Source organism: Crocuta crocuta, unplaced genomic scaffold (genome assembly GCF_008692635.1).
Source record: "Crocuta crocuta isolate KB4526 unplaced genomic scaffold, BGI_CrCroc_1.0 scaffold131, whole genome shotgun sequence".
Lineage (NCBI taxonomy): Eukaryota > Metazoa > Chordata > Mammalia > Carnivora > Hyaenidae > Crocuta > Crocuta crocuta.
In genome coordinates this window covers 18,605,461-18,619,014 of record NW_027528977.1, presented here as the reverse complement: position 1 = coordinate 18,619,014, position 13,554 = coordinate 18,605,461, and the positions used below count along the sequence as shown (strand labels likewise).

The 13,554-nt window shown below is 36.3% G+C and overlaps 1 protein-coding gene across 1 annotated transcript in view; it reads left to right on the top strand.

Moving 5' to 3' along the window:
- TENM2 (teneurin transmembrane protein 2) overlaps positions 1-13,554 on the top strand; it is a 3,267,991-nt gene that overhangs the window by 1,700,011 nt on the left and 1,554,426 nt on the right. Inside the window, exon 10 of the mRNA XM_077757352.1 lies at positions 7,694-7,759. The gene's annotated coding sequence lies outside the window, so the exon portion shown is untranslated. The remainder of the gene's footprint in view (positions 1-7,693; positions 7,760-13,554) is intronic.

Below are 13,554 nucleotides of genomic sequence, written 5' to 3'. Positions count from 1 at the left end.
CGAGCAGGGGAGGGGCAGAGAGAGAGGGAGACTCAGAATCTGAAGCAGGCTCCAGACTCTGAGCTGTCAGCACAGAGCCAGACATAGGGTTTGAACTCAAGAGCTGTGAGATGACACGAGATGAGGTCGAATGCTCGACCAACTGAGTCGCCCAGATGCCCCTGTATTTTATCTTTTTAATGTTCATTTACTTATTTTGAGGAAGAGAGGGGGAGAGAGAGAGGGAAAGAGAGAATCCCACGCAGGCTCCAGGCTGTCAGCACAGAACCTGATGTGGGCCTCGATCTCCTGTATCATGAGGTCATGACCTGAGCTGAAATCAAGAGTCAGACACAACTGACTGAGTCACCCAGGTACCCCACACTGATAGGCTTAAGTTTGCAACCTCTAGGACCCATTTCAAAATCCAGTCTTGGTCCAATCATACCCACCAAAGGATGTGCTTAGCCAGGGACACATGCAAGACCATTCACCAAGTTTCAGAAAGTGACATTAGAACTTCTCCTTAAAATTATTCCTGTATTAAGATGAGAAAGCAGTTGTGCTTTTCTAGATTTAACATACCCATTGGCATGGTGCCCATTTTCATTGCATGTATCAGATAATGATGTGTCTTACCTCATGGGCTTTTTGGGGAATGGCTAATCTTTCTACATGGTGGAGCAATTCACAGTAGCACCAACTTTTTTGGTTACTTTCAACATGGTATGTTAGGGTTTTATTAAAAATAAGAATTATGGGCCTCCTGGTGGCTTAGTCAGTTAAGTGTCTGGCTCTTGATTTTGGCTGAGGTCGTGATCTTATGGTTTAGGAGTTTGAGCCCCACATTGGGCTCTGTGCTGACAGTGCAGAGCCTGCTTGTGATTCTCTCTCTCTCTCCCTCTCTCCCTCTCTCCTTCTCCCTCTCTCCCCCTCCCCACCTCTCTCTCTTTTTCTCTCTGCCCCTCCCCTGCTTGCAGTCTTTCTGTCTCTAAAAAAATTAAAAAAAAAAAAAAAAGAATTGTTTGATAAACTTTTAGACAATTGACAGCTGCTGTTAGAAGACACTGGTAAAGAAATAGAGGTAATAAATAACATTAATAGTATGAGTATAAGTGAACACGACAGAAGTAGCTATACTCCTACCCCATTATAGTCTTCTTCAGCCACTTTATGAGCTAAAGCCATTAAGATCTGGTAAGGCCTGATAAGATGTTAACTAAAAATGGTTTTTTCAAAGTAAAGATGATGTTTAACATTCACTGTGAAAGTGAATATTTTTGTGCTATGAAGAAAACATTTTGAAACTGGATGCTTAAAAGCCTTTTATTCCATTCTGAAAACCGAAGTGTGTAATATATAGGAAGAAAAATATCTAAGATCAATCTCTTTTACACATATAAGTGCACATGTGCACACATAGCAAACTTAGCTACAGAATCATTCAAGCTTAAGCATCTCCCAAATAGGTACCTTCAGTTCATTTATAAGTCACTTACAAACTTTTAAAATGCATTAATTTCTGAGATTTTGCAATGCAATAGTAAAACCTTCTCTAAACGGTAGATTGGATTAAGAAGATTTTATTATTGAAAAAATGATCCAATGTTTTCTTTCTTAGATTTGGATCTGTCTATATCTATACAAATATATGAAATAGAAAATGTGTATTTAACTATTATATGTAATAATGTACACACATATATGTATGTTATGTATGTGTGTGTGTATACATAACTACATATTTTTTTTTTCTGTAAAGTCTCTTTCTCCTATCTAAGACAGCTATGAAACCTAATGTTAGAATTAAAAAATCTTAAAACCAGGTAGTTACAGTGTTATACTACAGTTTTAAAATACAATCCTAAAGCTAAAAAACTATATTCAATTGGATTCTACCTTAAAAAATTTATTGTACTATATTGGCTATAAAGTGTCCATTTTAACATCTCTGAAGTTACAGGTGTACCTTACATTTGACGGGTAGCCTGTGATAGTTAAATTGGCAGTATTTTCCCTTTTTTAGTGATAACCAAAATCATAGAACATTTTAGATTTCATGGATGTAATGCTAATAATTATGCTAATGACACTGTATTTAATGCAAAAATTATTTTGGGGGAATAAATTCTGCATAATGAATATATAAATATAATTTATGAAATACTTTGATTTCATCTTTTTCTAAAAATAAACTTTATTGCCTTTTTATAGGTTTTATTATGTATAAATATATTGCATAGTAAATACATAATTCAAAGATATCTACATAATCATATGATAAAATAGCTATTGATGGGACATATAATCAGAAAAGTTTACATCTATAACTCTAACCAGAGTACCACATTATTTAATACTTTTTATCTTTTGGAAATCTGGCCAATTGAGAAAAAAGACAAGAAAGGAAAGACTATATTCAGAGAAAGGGAGGGACCTATATTGATTTTATGGGCTGAGCTTGCCTTTGTGCAAGAGAACTTCACAGATAACGGCAATGCTTTATTTCTTTTACTATTATTATTATTTTAGAGAGAGCAAATGAGAGCATGAGAGAAAGAGAGGGGATTTTAAGCAGGCTCCAAGCTCCATGCTCAGCTTTGAGTCTGAGAGTGGGGCTCAATCGCACAAGCCCAGGATCACTGTTCAAGTCAAAATCAAGAGTTGGATGCTTAACTGACTGAGCCACCCAGGTGCCCCAGTGTTTTCTATAAGACAGCTGTAGTCATATAGATTTTCATTTTATTTTTGTTCAAACCACATATATATTATACATACTTTTAATGTATAATATGTTAATTATACATTAATTAATTTATTAATACAATATTTACAGATATTGTAGCAAACTTTTAACTTGAATACAGTATACCATTTAAAATACAGTTGTTGCTGTATTGGTTCTATGTTTTGCTAATTGTTTAATGGTATGAGCACTGTTCTTTGGTATTAGAGGCATAGCGGTGCAAAATCCAGAATTCTCTAAGAATTTGAATTCTAGTAGGAGACACAAACAATGAAATCTCCAATAAGATCTTTTCATAATTGAAAAAGGCTAAGAAGATAGAACCAGCATACTGTGTTAGAATCTATTGGGTTTAGGCTTCAATACTAGCTAGGGTGATGGTAGAAAGCCTAATGTTATAGTGATTTTGGTTCTCCAAAATATGTCCTAAATCTCTGCACTCTTATTCTTACCCCAAGCAAGATAATCTCTGCCTTTTTTTTTAAAGTTTATTTATTTATTTGGAGAGATAGCATGAGTCGGGTAGGGGCAGAGAGAGGTAATCCCAAGCAGGCTCTGAACTGTCAGTGGGAGCCTGATGTGGGGCTCGAAATCACGAACCAAACCATGAGATCATGGCTTGAGCCAAAATGAAGAGCCAATGCTCAACAAATTGAGCCACCCAGGTGCCCCAATAATCCATTTCTTTAAAGTCAAGAGCAGCCTTCTCCCTAATATCCCTGCTACCAATACATCTGCACCTACCCTCTGTCCTTCTTCACCCAGAGCCTTTGGTTAGGATAATTCAGGTTACATGGAACTTTGTTCCCTAATTGCAAACCCACAACCATCTGCCTTCTCATATGTGATTGGTGAGGTTCAGGTATAATATGTTCTATCAAAACAAATGAAGGGCATCCCATACATATTCTCACTGCATAAAACAAAAAAGAATAAGAAATCCTCTCAAGGAGCTAGGAGTTCCCTTTAAAGAAAAATCTTGACCCATTAAGAATTTGCTGGGTTCTGTGGACTCCACCTTTTGGATTTGCTAATACAGTAACTTCCACATAGGGAATGAGACTGGGGTAATCCAACTTTTGCTCTGAGGTTTTGGCATTGATGTTATAAAGATATATAACTTTCAGTCAACTAATTTCCTTTGACATCCTGTTTACTGTTGTAAGTCAGCAGCCTGACTGGTGATGAGTTTTCTCCAGCATATTCCTGGAAGGAGAGGGAAGTCAAAATTGCTCAGCCATAGTATTTCCTGTTTCAAACTATTTCTCTTTTGTTTCCTTGTTTTCTTCCTTTCTTTCCCCCTTTCCCTTCCTGGCCTCTATGTATAGATGACATATCTGTGGCTACAAACTTTTCTTTTGAGCAGGCAAATCATCCTTCCCATCCATCCCCAAGGTAAAGAGTGAAAAAAATGAAAATATTTCTAAGTAATATCTACTTAGACACCTAAAGCTAAACCCTGAAGCCCCTATAATTCAAAAATATTAACTATATGCTAAAAAATCTATATTGTATAACTCCCAACACAATTTAAGGGACTGTTTGTATTTGTCAGTTCACAAACTCCTAAGAAATTTGTTGATTCTGACAAGACAGTTGTCTAGCCCAGGTATATCCTGGTGTCCATCCTAACTCTTTAGTCTGTTTTCTAACTCTGTCTCTGGAATCTGGATTTTGTCACCAGCAGCAGTTAGTGCCCTGGCTCTGTCAGTAGGACAGCTCTTCTATGCATGCTAAGCTTCTTAGCATTTCATTTGTATTGTTATGAAAATCCATTGCCTCTAATGTTCCCCCTCTTCACCCTTTGTATCTAACACTCCAATGATGTTTCATTTTCATAAGTATTAATAAACTGGCCGGGACTTCCAAAGCTCTGAATCTGGTCCTTGCTTTTTGGAAGAGATTTGTGACAATGCTGGTTGACTCCTATTTTGCTTCTTTTTAAAACCATTAATGGAATGGTATCTTGTAAAAGATAAACTAAATTAAGCTGATGCAAATTTTAAAAATTTTTAAAAAAACTTCTGTTTACTTTAAAACAGTATTTAGTTACCAGATTTTTAATACACCATAATAACAGCTACCTTCCTTAAGACTCCACAACTCCATGCCTTGCTGAGAGCTTTATATATATGCCCATGTATGATGTCATCATTACGCTATGTGTGTGTGTGTAATTTAATGCCTTATGTTATCATCAGAATTTCTTTTTGGTAAAATAGAAACAATATCAGTGTCCCAGGGCTGTCGTCATAACACCTAGGTAACGTTTGTTCAAAGTCCTTGGCACATGGGCAGTCCTTCAATAGGGCTCCGATTGCTGTGATTTTGATGTATTACTATTTCTGTCATTCTTACTTGATAGATAAGGGACCTGTTTCACAGGAATTAACTTGCTTCAAAGAGTTCGCCTAATATGAAAAGGCTCAGATTTGAATCAAGGACTGAAAGCCTACTTTAAACATTTTCTTTCCACCTTCCACCAAGGCTTTTTGATTGTTTTGTTATGCTTTGTGCTGTTTTATTTTGTTTTACTGAATCCTGTGCCTTCTTGATTAAAGTCTTTGCCTTACTTATGCTTTGTTTCTTTCTATTTATTTTTTTTCTTCCTCCATTCCATTATTTTTTTCCTTAGCACCAGTGACTTGACTTCTCTGCAGTGTCTCTCATGGGGGACAGATGAAGTTAGGAAATAAGCTGCAAAGCATTCCTTTTTCACACTTGCCTCATGTCTTACGTCTTCTGCTTACTTTAGATCTTTGCATTGATTTTCCCTATTATATGTCAAAATGCCTGTTTTCTTACTGAAATTGCAACTGTAGAGAATATTCCCTTATGGTTCTATTAAACAGGTAAACAATATTTTTTGTTGTTGCATTCATGTTTATCAGTAAAATTTTAAAATTAAGTACCATTATCACAAATGCCAGAGAAGTCAGGGCCAGGACCATGGGGAAGTAAATGAGGTGCCTGGGGTGCAAAATTTAAGGAAGCCCTTTATCTTAGCTTCAGGCAGGCTTAGACTCAGCACCTCTGAGTGATACCTCCTTAAAATTGGCATCATTGGAGCTTCACCTGCTTTACCTAAGCTGGAGCTCTAGGAGTATCTAGATATTCTTTCTTAGAATCACAGTTTCCTTAAATTATTTCTGGAATAAGAAAGAAGACACTTTGTTATTTTGGCTTTTTCATAATAGTGGGTTTAACTTCTAGGCCTCTTGGAATTTGCTGTGGCATGAGAACAAGTTTAAAACCAGACAACGTTCTACGAAAGGCCAGGTGTTCCAAGTATAATAAACAGCTCCCTAAAGATGAGAAAATGAATATTTAACTAGGTGACTACATTTGATTTCCTTCATTCATTTTTTATAATTTCACTGAAAACCTTCTTGATGGAAATCACATTGACAGGATTTTAATACCTTCTGGTAAATGAGACCTGTCATACTAATAGGTATATTTCTTTACAGTACTATCTGGTAAACTCTGGTGACCAGTAATTTGCTGGACAATCAAGATACAGGGAATTTCATGCAGATGGTACATCACAAGCATTGAATTTGTCCTGAAAGGTTGATAGTTATGATGAAATTAGTAACATTAATGAGGTCCTGTTTAGAAAGAGCCTGTTTTTTTGTTGTTGTTTGTTTTGTTTTTTAACATAGGAGGGGGGAAAATAACCATCTATGGAAGATTTAAGTGCTGAATTATTTGTATTTTATTTTCAAAGGCAAAGAGAACTATACTGCCCATCAAAGCAGTTTAATGTAGAGGGTTTTAGGTTCCTTCTTAAAAACTAGGCCCAAGAAACATGTACTAAAAGTTAGCGGTTAATACAGTTACCTTGGAAATAGAGCCCCAAACATCTGCCTCTACATTTCTACTGTTTTTATCTGATGATTGTAGTTTCAGAAATTCTAATGTAGTGAGAAACAGTTTAGAGCTTCAATATCAGACTTTGCTAAGTATTTTCCAATTATGACAAATGACAGTTTTCATCTGATTGCCTCTCAAAACTCAGAGAAAAGCCCCAAAGCAATGCAAAAGCTGATCAAATCATTAGGTTTCTCTACACTTGTACCTATTCCTAAATATTACCTTGTCACCTTCATTCTCATGCTTACGTTTGGAGAAAACCCAAATGCAATTTTATTGTTGTTACCGTTTTTAACTTGTGCTACCAGCATTAAAGGAGATTTGCAAGTGTGTTATCATTGTTTGTTGTAAATTCTCTAAGATTCTCATGGAAAAATGAACCTAATATAAAGGCATACTCATGGGATAGCTATACAATATAAGATGCCCTGTTTTGTAACTTTCATAATGCTTTCCCATTTCATTTCTTTGAGCTGAATTAAGTCCAAACCTAAGACAAATAATGACTTTCTCATAAACTCTCTATAAATAATGAAATGTAATGTATACAATAATTCAACAGAAAGACAAATAAATAGTCCCTGTGACCTTTGGGAAGAAAGCAAACTATTAAAAGCTAGAGGTTTTTTTATTTCTTCTAAGTTTTGCCTTTATTTTAAGACATTTATTATTATTATTTTTAACCTTCCATATCATGTTTGTTAATGGAGATAGGGACAGGCATTGCATTTCAGAATCTACTCAAATCCTCATGGAAGCAACAACTGAGACTGAAGAAAAACTGGTTCTATCAGCTTAATCTAGGATTTCCAAAGTGAGTTTAGATCAAAAAAGAAGCCCAAGATTTCCCAGTGAATGGGGATCTTGGCTTTATTCATATAAAGCTCTTCCATCACCCACTCCAGCATGATGCTTCTGAAATGCAGAAACCTGTCACTTCTGAGATAAACCCACTAATCCACCTCTGTCCTTGGCATTCTCTGTGTTTAGTGGGCAGATCTTTTTGGTGTGGATATTCCCTATCACTTATTCTCAGCGCTACCTTTGTGTCATAAGCTGATAGCTTTAACCGATGCTTTTCTTGTCTTCCAGATTCGACGAAGACATCCAGACGGCTCTGTGTGGTGTTTTGAGAGCAGCCCCTGTTGAAACTCTTCTGTAAGTAATCCCTAGGAATGACAGCACATGTGTCACAAACCAAAAGAGTTGCTTCCATGTTCACCCATCAAAGCATCTGTGAATTCTGGTTCCTAAGTGAATATGCAAATCAACAGTAGCTTCATTTGGGATTTTTCTTGTTTTTAGTCAGATTCTAACCTTGCCTGTTGTCTATGTACATGAAAAAGAAAAAAAAATACTTGTGTTTATCAAAGAAAAAAAAAACACAAAAACCAGAAAGAAAAACAAACAAACAAACAAACAAACAAAATCCCTGGCTTCTCCTCTCTCCTCCTAGGCTGAGCTAGATTTCCAGGGTCCTCAATGCACTTTCATTTACCACGTATCATAATTCTCCTACTTGTTGGTTTCATTTCTCAGCCAAAAGCTTTTTGCTGAAAAAGACAATGTCTTAATCACCTTTTAGCCCCAAGACATGGAGTGTAGGTGGTTCAAGAAAGTTCTTTAAGTGAATGAGCTCATAAGAGAAAACTTTACAAAAAGACTATATTGATATCCATATGTAGACCTACATATCCTCCAAAACTCCATAATGTTTCAGTTTTGTGTGTTCACATTTTCCACTAGTGTGGTTTCACTTTTCAGTCTACGTAACCGTTCTGACTTGGCTATTCTGTTACATGAGCGGCATTGTGCTATTTTCCTTTGTTGTATATGTTATACCTTCACACTGGAGAAAAAAATGTCCATGCTGGAGGAAGACTTGATGTGTTCTAATGAGGCTGACTGTCTCTGAACTGGTGGCTCTCACCCTGAGAGCTGCTCTTGTCACCCGGTATGCCTCCGTCTAAGTGTTAGCCAGTTGGTGAATGAGATTTTGGAAAAGTTCCAAGCTGCAGTTAATTATGTGCTCTTTTCAAAACTTGACTTTGTTGTCTTCATGGATGCCTTTTCTCTATTTAGTAAGTGGCTTGTTTTGCTTTTTTGCACATCTAATCTTACTTACAGTCTTCTTCCATAAAATAGAAGCACAATATAGTATTGAGACAAATTGCACATTGCATTAATTTATGCAAAGGTTTAAAAAGGCAGTGAGATAACATATGTAACAGTGCTCTGAAAGCAACAAAGAATCCAATAGCTAAATGGAATTTATCATTTTTCTGATCATTCATTTTACTTTTGAAAAAACACATGGGGATGTCTGACTTTTGAACCTGTGACATGAGACATTTCAGTATTTTTTGTGGAGTTTTGATGGGCGTTTCTGTTGTTATTTTCTTTTAATACAAGAAGGATTGTATGTTTCTATGCTTTCTAAAGATTTGCAGTTTTCTGAGTAGTTTTTTTTGTTTTTGTTTTTTTTTGCTTTTCAGTTCATTCCTTTCACTTTGTTTTTGCTTGTTCATGCCTATAGAGAATAAACTTTATGATAAAGCTGATACATCACTCTAAAAATGACAAGTCTGTGGGATTTGAGGGGGAGGGGGTTGGAAAAAGAACAAGCTGAAGAAAATTAAATAGTTCCCAAAGAGCATTTTACTTTCTGAGCTATAATCCCAAGGAAAATTGCTATAATGTAAAAGACTCAGAATAAGAACTCTTAATATTAGGTTCATGTAAACTATGGTCAAAGGAGCTAAGAAATTGATGACCTGCAGATAGTATCAGCTGCTGTGTTTAAGACATTTTATGGGTGTATTCCCAAGTAGAGTATTCAGTTGGTTAGGTACTTTGGCAGTCTGGATATTATTGATCTATTGAAGACAAAGAGGAAAACGTTCTGATCGGTATGCTAAGAAGAGTTTGCTTCCTAGGGAAGGCAGGCAGTTTCATGCTTCCTAACTTTTCACTGCAATTGTGAAGCCCACCTAGGAAGACAGAGGTTTGAATTATTAAAGAAACTGAGTTTTCTAGTCTTGAAGCAGAATTTTTAATATTCTGCAAATTTTATAACATCTTGTTTGGAAATACACATTTTCCCTCATGTTTAGAGACAGACAGAAAGAAAATCCACTCAGGAGTAAGAAAAGTTAGCCATGACACTAAAATTCAGTTGAATGTATTAAGGTGTAACTTGGGTTTTAGACACTAAAGGATTGGTGATTTGGAATTTGAACAACTGGCCTGCTATTACATTATGTTGATCTCAAAATAATCTGTGGGGAAAGTTAATGTTTTTGTTAATATTTTAAAATCTTTCTTCTAGATAAGCTGGTCTAATAACAATTAAATTTTCAACTCCTACATGAAGCTTTTTCCTTAAAACATACATTTTTGTATTATGACATAAATCTTTTTTAACCAAAATAAAAGCATCCACATAGCGTGGATGAATACATGTTTTACTTGCTTCTAAGTTAAGGGTGAGGCTTTTAGAATAATACAGGCTTGAGATGAATTGTCTTTACTATTTTTCTAAACGTAAAATTCTGGCAACCTATTTAACATCTTCAAATTACAGTTTCCCAACCTGTGAAATGGGAATTACAAAAGAATCCATCTGTGGGCTTATTACCAAGATTAAACTGGAAAACTTGGAACAGTGTCTGAAATATAATAAATATCCTAAGTAGGCTGGATATTCATTTTATTCCAGTAGATCTATGAAGAATACAGTGAAAACAAGGTAGAAATTTGTTTGATTCAAATGCTATGGGCCCTTCTCAGTTAGTAAAATATCTCCAAAGTAAAATCTCTTTTTGTGTGGTGGCAAATCTGTAAATATATATTTGATCCCACTTTTCTTCGTGTTGCAGGTCAGGTCTGGCAATATATAAGTTCCAGGAGGAAGAAGTGTGATAGGGTCTTCTCTCTGCTTTGACTGAAATGCTCATTAGTGCCTGCTAATGAGAAAAGCTTAGGTCAGAAGCCAAAGAGAGTACACACTCATGGTGAGACATGGGAGAAGTCAAGAGGCCACGGTCAAAAATCAGGGATCCAGGTTACATCCTGAGAGTGGGTAGCCCAGTGTAGAGAGTCAGATGGACACAAGCAGAAGATGCGCTCTCTTGTAGAAGAGAAATGAACACAGATTGTCATAGCAGGAATGAATTATAGCAATTCATTCCTTGACATCAATCAGAATATCATTAGAAGAGTTTCCTCTGGGGTTCAGGCAAAAAAAATTAATCTGAAGCATAATGTTTCCTTGATGCCAGGTAATAGAAAAAATATTGCTTTCAAAGCAATATGCCTATATAACATGAAAATATTTGCCTGATGGAATGGGAATTAGGGATAGGATTGTTACAAGTAATAGATCAAATCAAAGGATCCTGTTTAAAAATAGGTATTCTTTGGTCTACTCACAATGCTTGTAAGTCGTATACAAACAAATGCCTCAGTTGATGTTTGGGTTTGATTCATTCATTTGTTTGTTTGTTAGAGAACATGATGATGCCATAATCTTTATCTGGCAAATATTTCTCTTTAACCTCAGTATGTGGACATGTTGTGCTTTATTTCATTTTTCCCTTGCAGCCAAGACAAAGAGATACATTCTCTATTTACAGAGACATGTGGTCATTGGTATTGTGTGTATTTTCCTGCTATTAAGTCGTCCCTTTGCAACGCAGTCTCTTTCCGCCAAACATTCAGAAAGGTCTTTGTAAAACATATACCCAAAGATGTTACTTCTGTGCCTTAGATCCTTTATTCACTTCCCTATGTCCTCAGAAGACCATGTAAACTCTTGATCTAGACCTAAATGTCCCTGCATACTTTTTCTTCCTTAATTATCAGGACCCATGATATACTTCTCTCCTGCTTCCTCACCACTTTCCAGTCAACAACAGGAGCCTCTTACTCTTCAGGGAGCATCCCAGCCCTTCCTTTGCCTGAATCGCTGTAACTATGCTTTCCAAAGTGCACTTGTTCTTATCTTTTCTTCATGTTTCAGCTCAGATATTATCTAATTAGAGAGGGCTTTTTTAAACCAACTTCCGTTATTCTGTCATTGCTCCATTGTTGTCTTTACAGCATTTATCACAATCTATTATTTTTATTTATTGGTTAAATTATATTATTATGGTTTCCTTCGGCCCCCCCATAACATGTATACTTCATAAGATTAAAGACTGTTTCTGTTGTGATTGTGAGTCTGTCTCCCAGAACCAGAAATAAATGCTTAGCAGTTGGTAGGTTGTCAATGAATTTGTTTTTAAAAAAATAAATAAGTGCATCATAAACTTATGTTGTCACTACCATACTTGATAATCTTTCTTTATGCTTTGAGTTATGCAGAGTTTACTGAGTACTTATCACTTGAAAGGAACTTAAAACTTGGAGACAATTGGATTAATAAAGACTTGTTTCCTTTCCTCTGTGATAGGGCTAACACATATGTTGCTTCTTGCCTTGGTGAATTTCTGGAGTGCTATGTGTAGATACACTCGAAAGCTGTGTCTCAACTCATGAAAGGATGACAGCAACACAGAAGAAAGAAGAAGAAATACTCATATCATAGGTTTGCCATTTTTGCTTAACTAACAGAACAGGCACATTTTCAAATTCTCTTCACGTGGGAAAAAATGGCTTTCTGTAAGTCTCTCTTAGATGCCATCCCACTTTTAGCCATAAGACTTTTTGGCATAGACAGAAATCACTCTGCTCCTCCACCTCCACCCCTCTCCCCTTCCACTCGCTCCTCATGGGTCTTTTACCTGGGGGGTCCATCCTTCATGTTTCAGCTGCTGGCTCTTCTTCATGGCTTCATCCTCTGACTACCTCTCTACCCTCCCCAGCCTGGGCTGATTCTTCTGCCCTACATTTCTTGTGGCCCTCTAGATTTCACTTTATAGCACTTAGCGCTGTTGTCATCGTACATGGATTAATGTCATTAGTGGATTAATATCTGTCTCTCCAGCTGGACTATGAACTCCATGAGGACAAGTGTATCTTTGTTTTGCTTGCTATTCCCAGTACCAATTACATGGGATTACACTGTGATTTTTCTTAGAAGCTCCCTGTTGATACAATATGCTAATTCGAAAGCACTGAATCTAATAAGACATAATTTTTTTTTACATTTCTTTTAATGATTTTGTTACATTCTCACTCCTGTGGCTTTGTGCTTGTCTCTTAAGATGATAATTTTGTCACGTAAACAATTTTAAAATGCACAACAGTTGGGGCACCTCGGTGGCTCAGCCACTTGTCTGACTTCAGAGCAGGTCATGATCTCGTGGTTTGTGGGTTCAAGCCCCACATTGGGCTCTGTGCTGACAGTCTGCCGCCTGCTTCAGATTCTATGTCCCCCTCTATCTCTGTCCCTTTCTCGCTCATGCTCTGTCTGTCTCTCAAAAATAGACATTAAATTTTTTTAAATTTACGGCAGTAAATAATTATGAAACTGAGAAAACCACAATAATAAATACTTTACCACACAGCAATAAGTAGAAACTTTCTGGGCCTCACCAAACATCACCTCTTTCATTTAGCATCATCCAACTACTTTCACCTCATTATTTACTTCCTGTTCCAGATTTCTTTCATATTTTATATTATGGAGATTGGCAATTAAAACTTTCCCTATCCCGTTAGCAAATACAGTGTGAACAGCCATTTTCTTTCTCAGGCTGCCTGTGTCCTCTCCCAAATATTGGAGGCATAAAAAACCTTTTTGTATTGGTTGAGTGATTTGCTTCACTTATCAGCTGATTTTGCTCATTTAAAAAAAAAAATCAATTTCCAAAGCCCCTCCCTACTTTTTAAAAAGGAGTGAAGATGTGAAATAAGGAAGATACTTATTACTTTCAGAGCCAGCTACTTACATTTATAACCTTGAGGTTGCCTTTGATCCTAAATCAGCTTTTAATTACCATTGTAGTTAC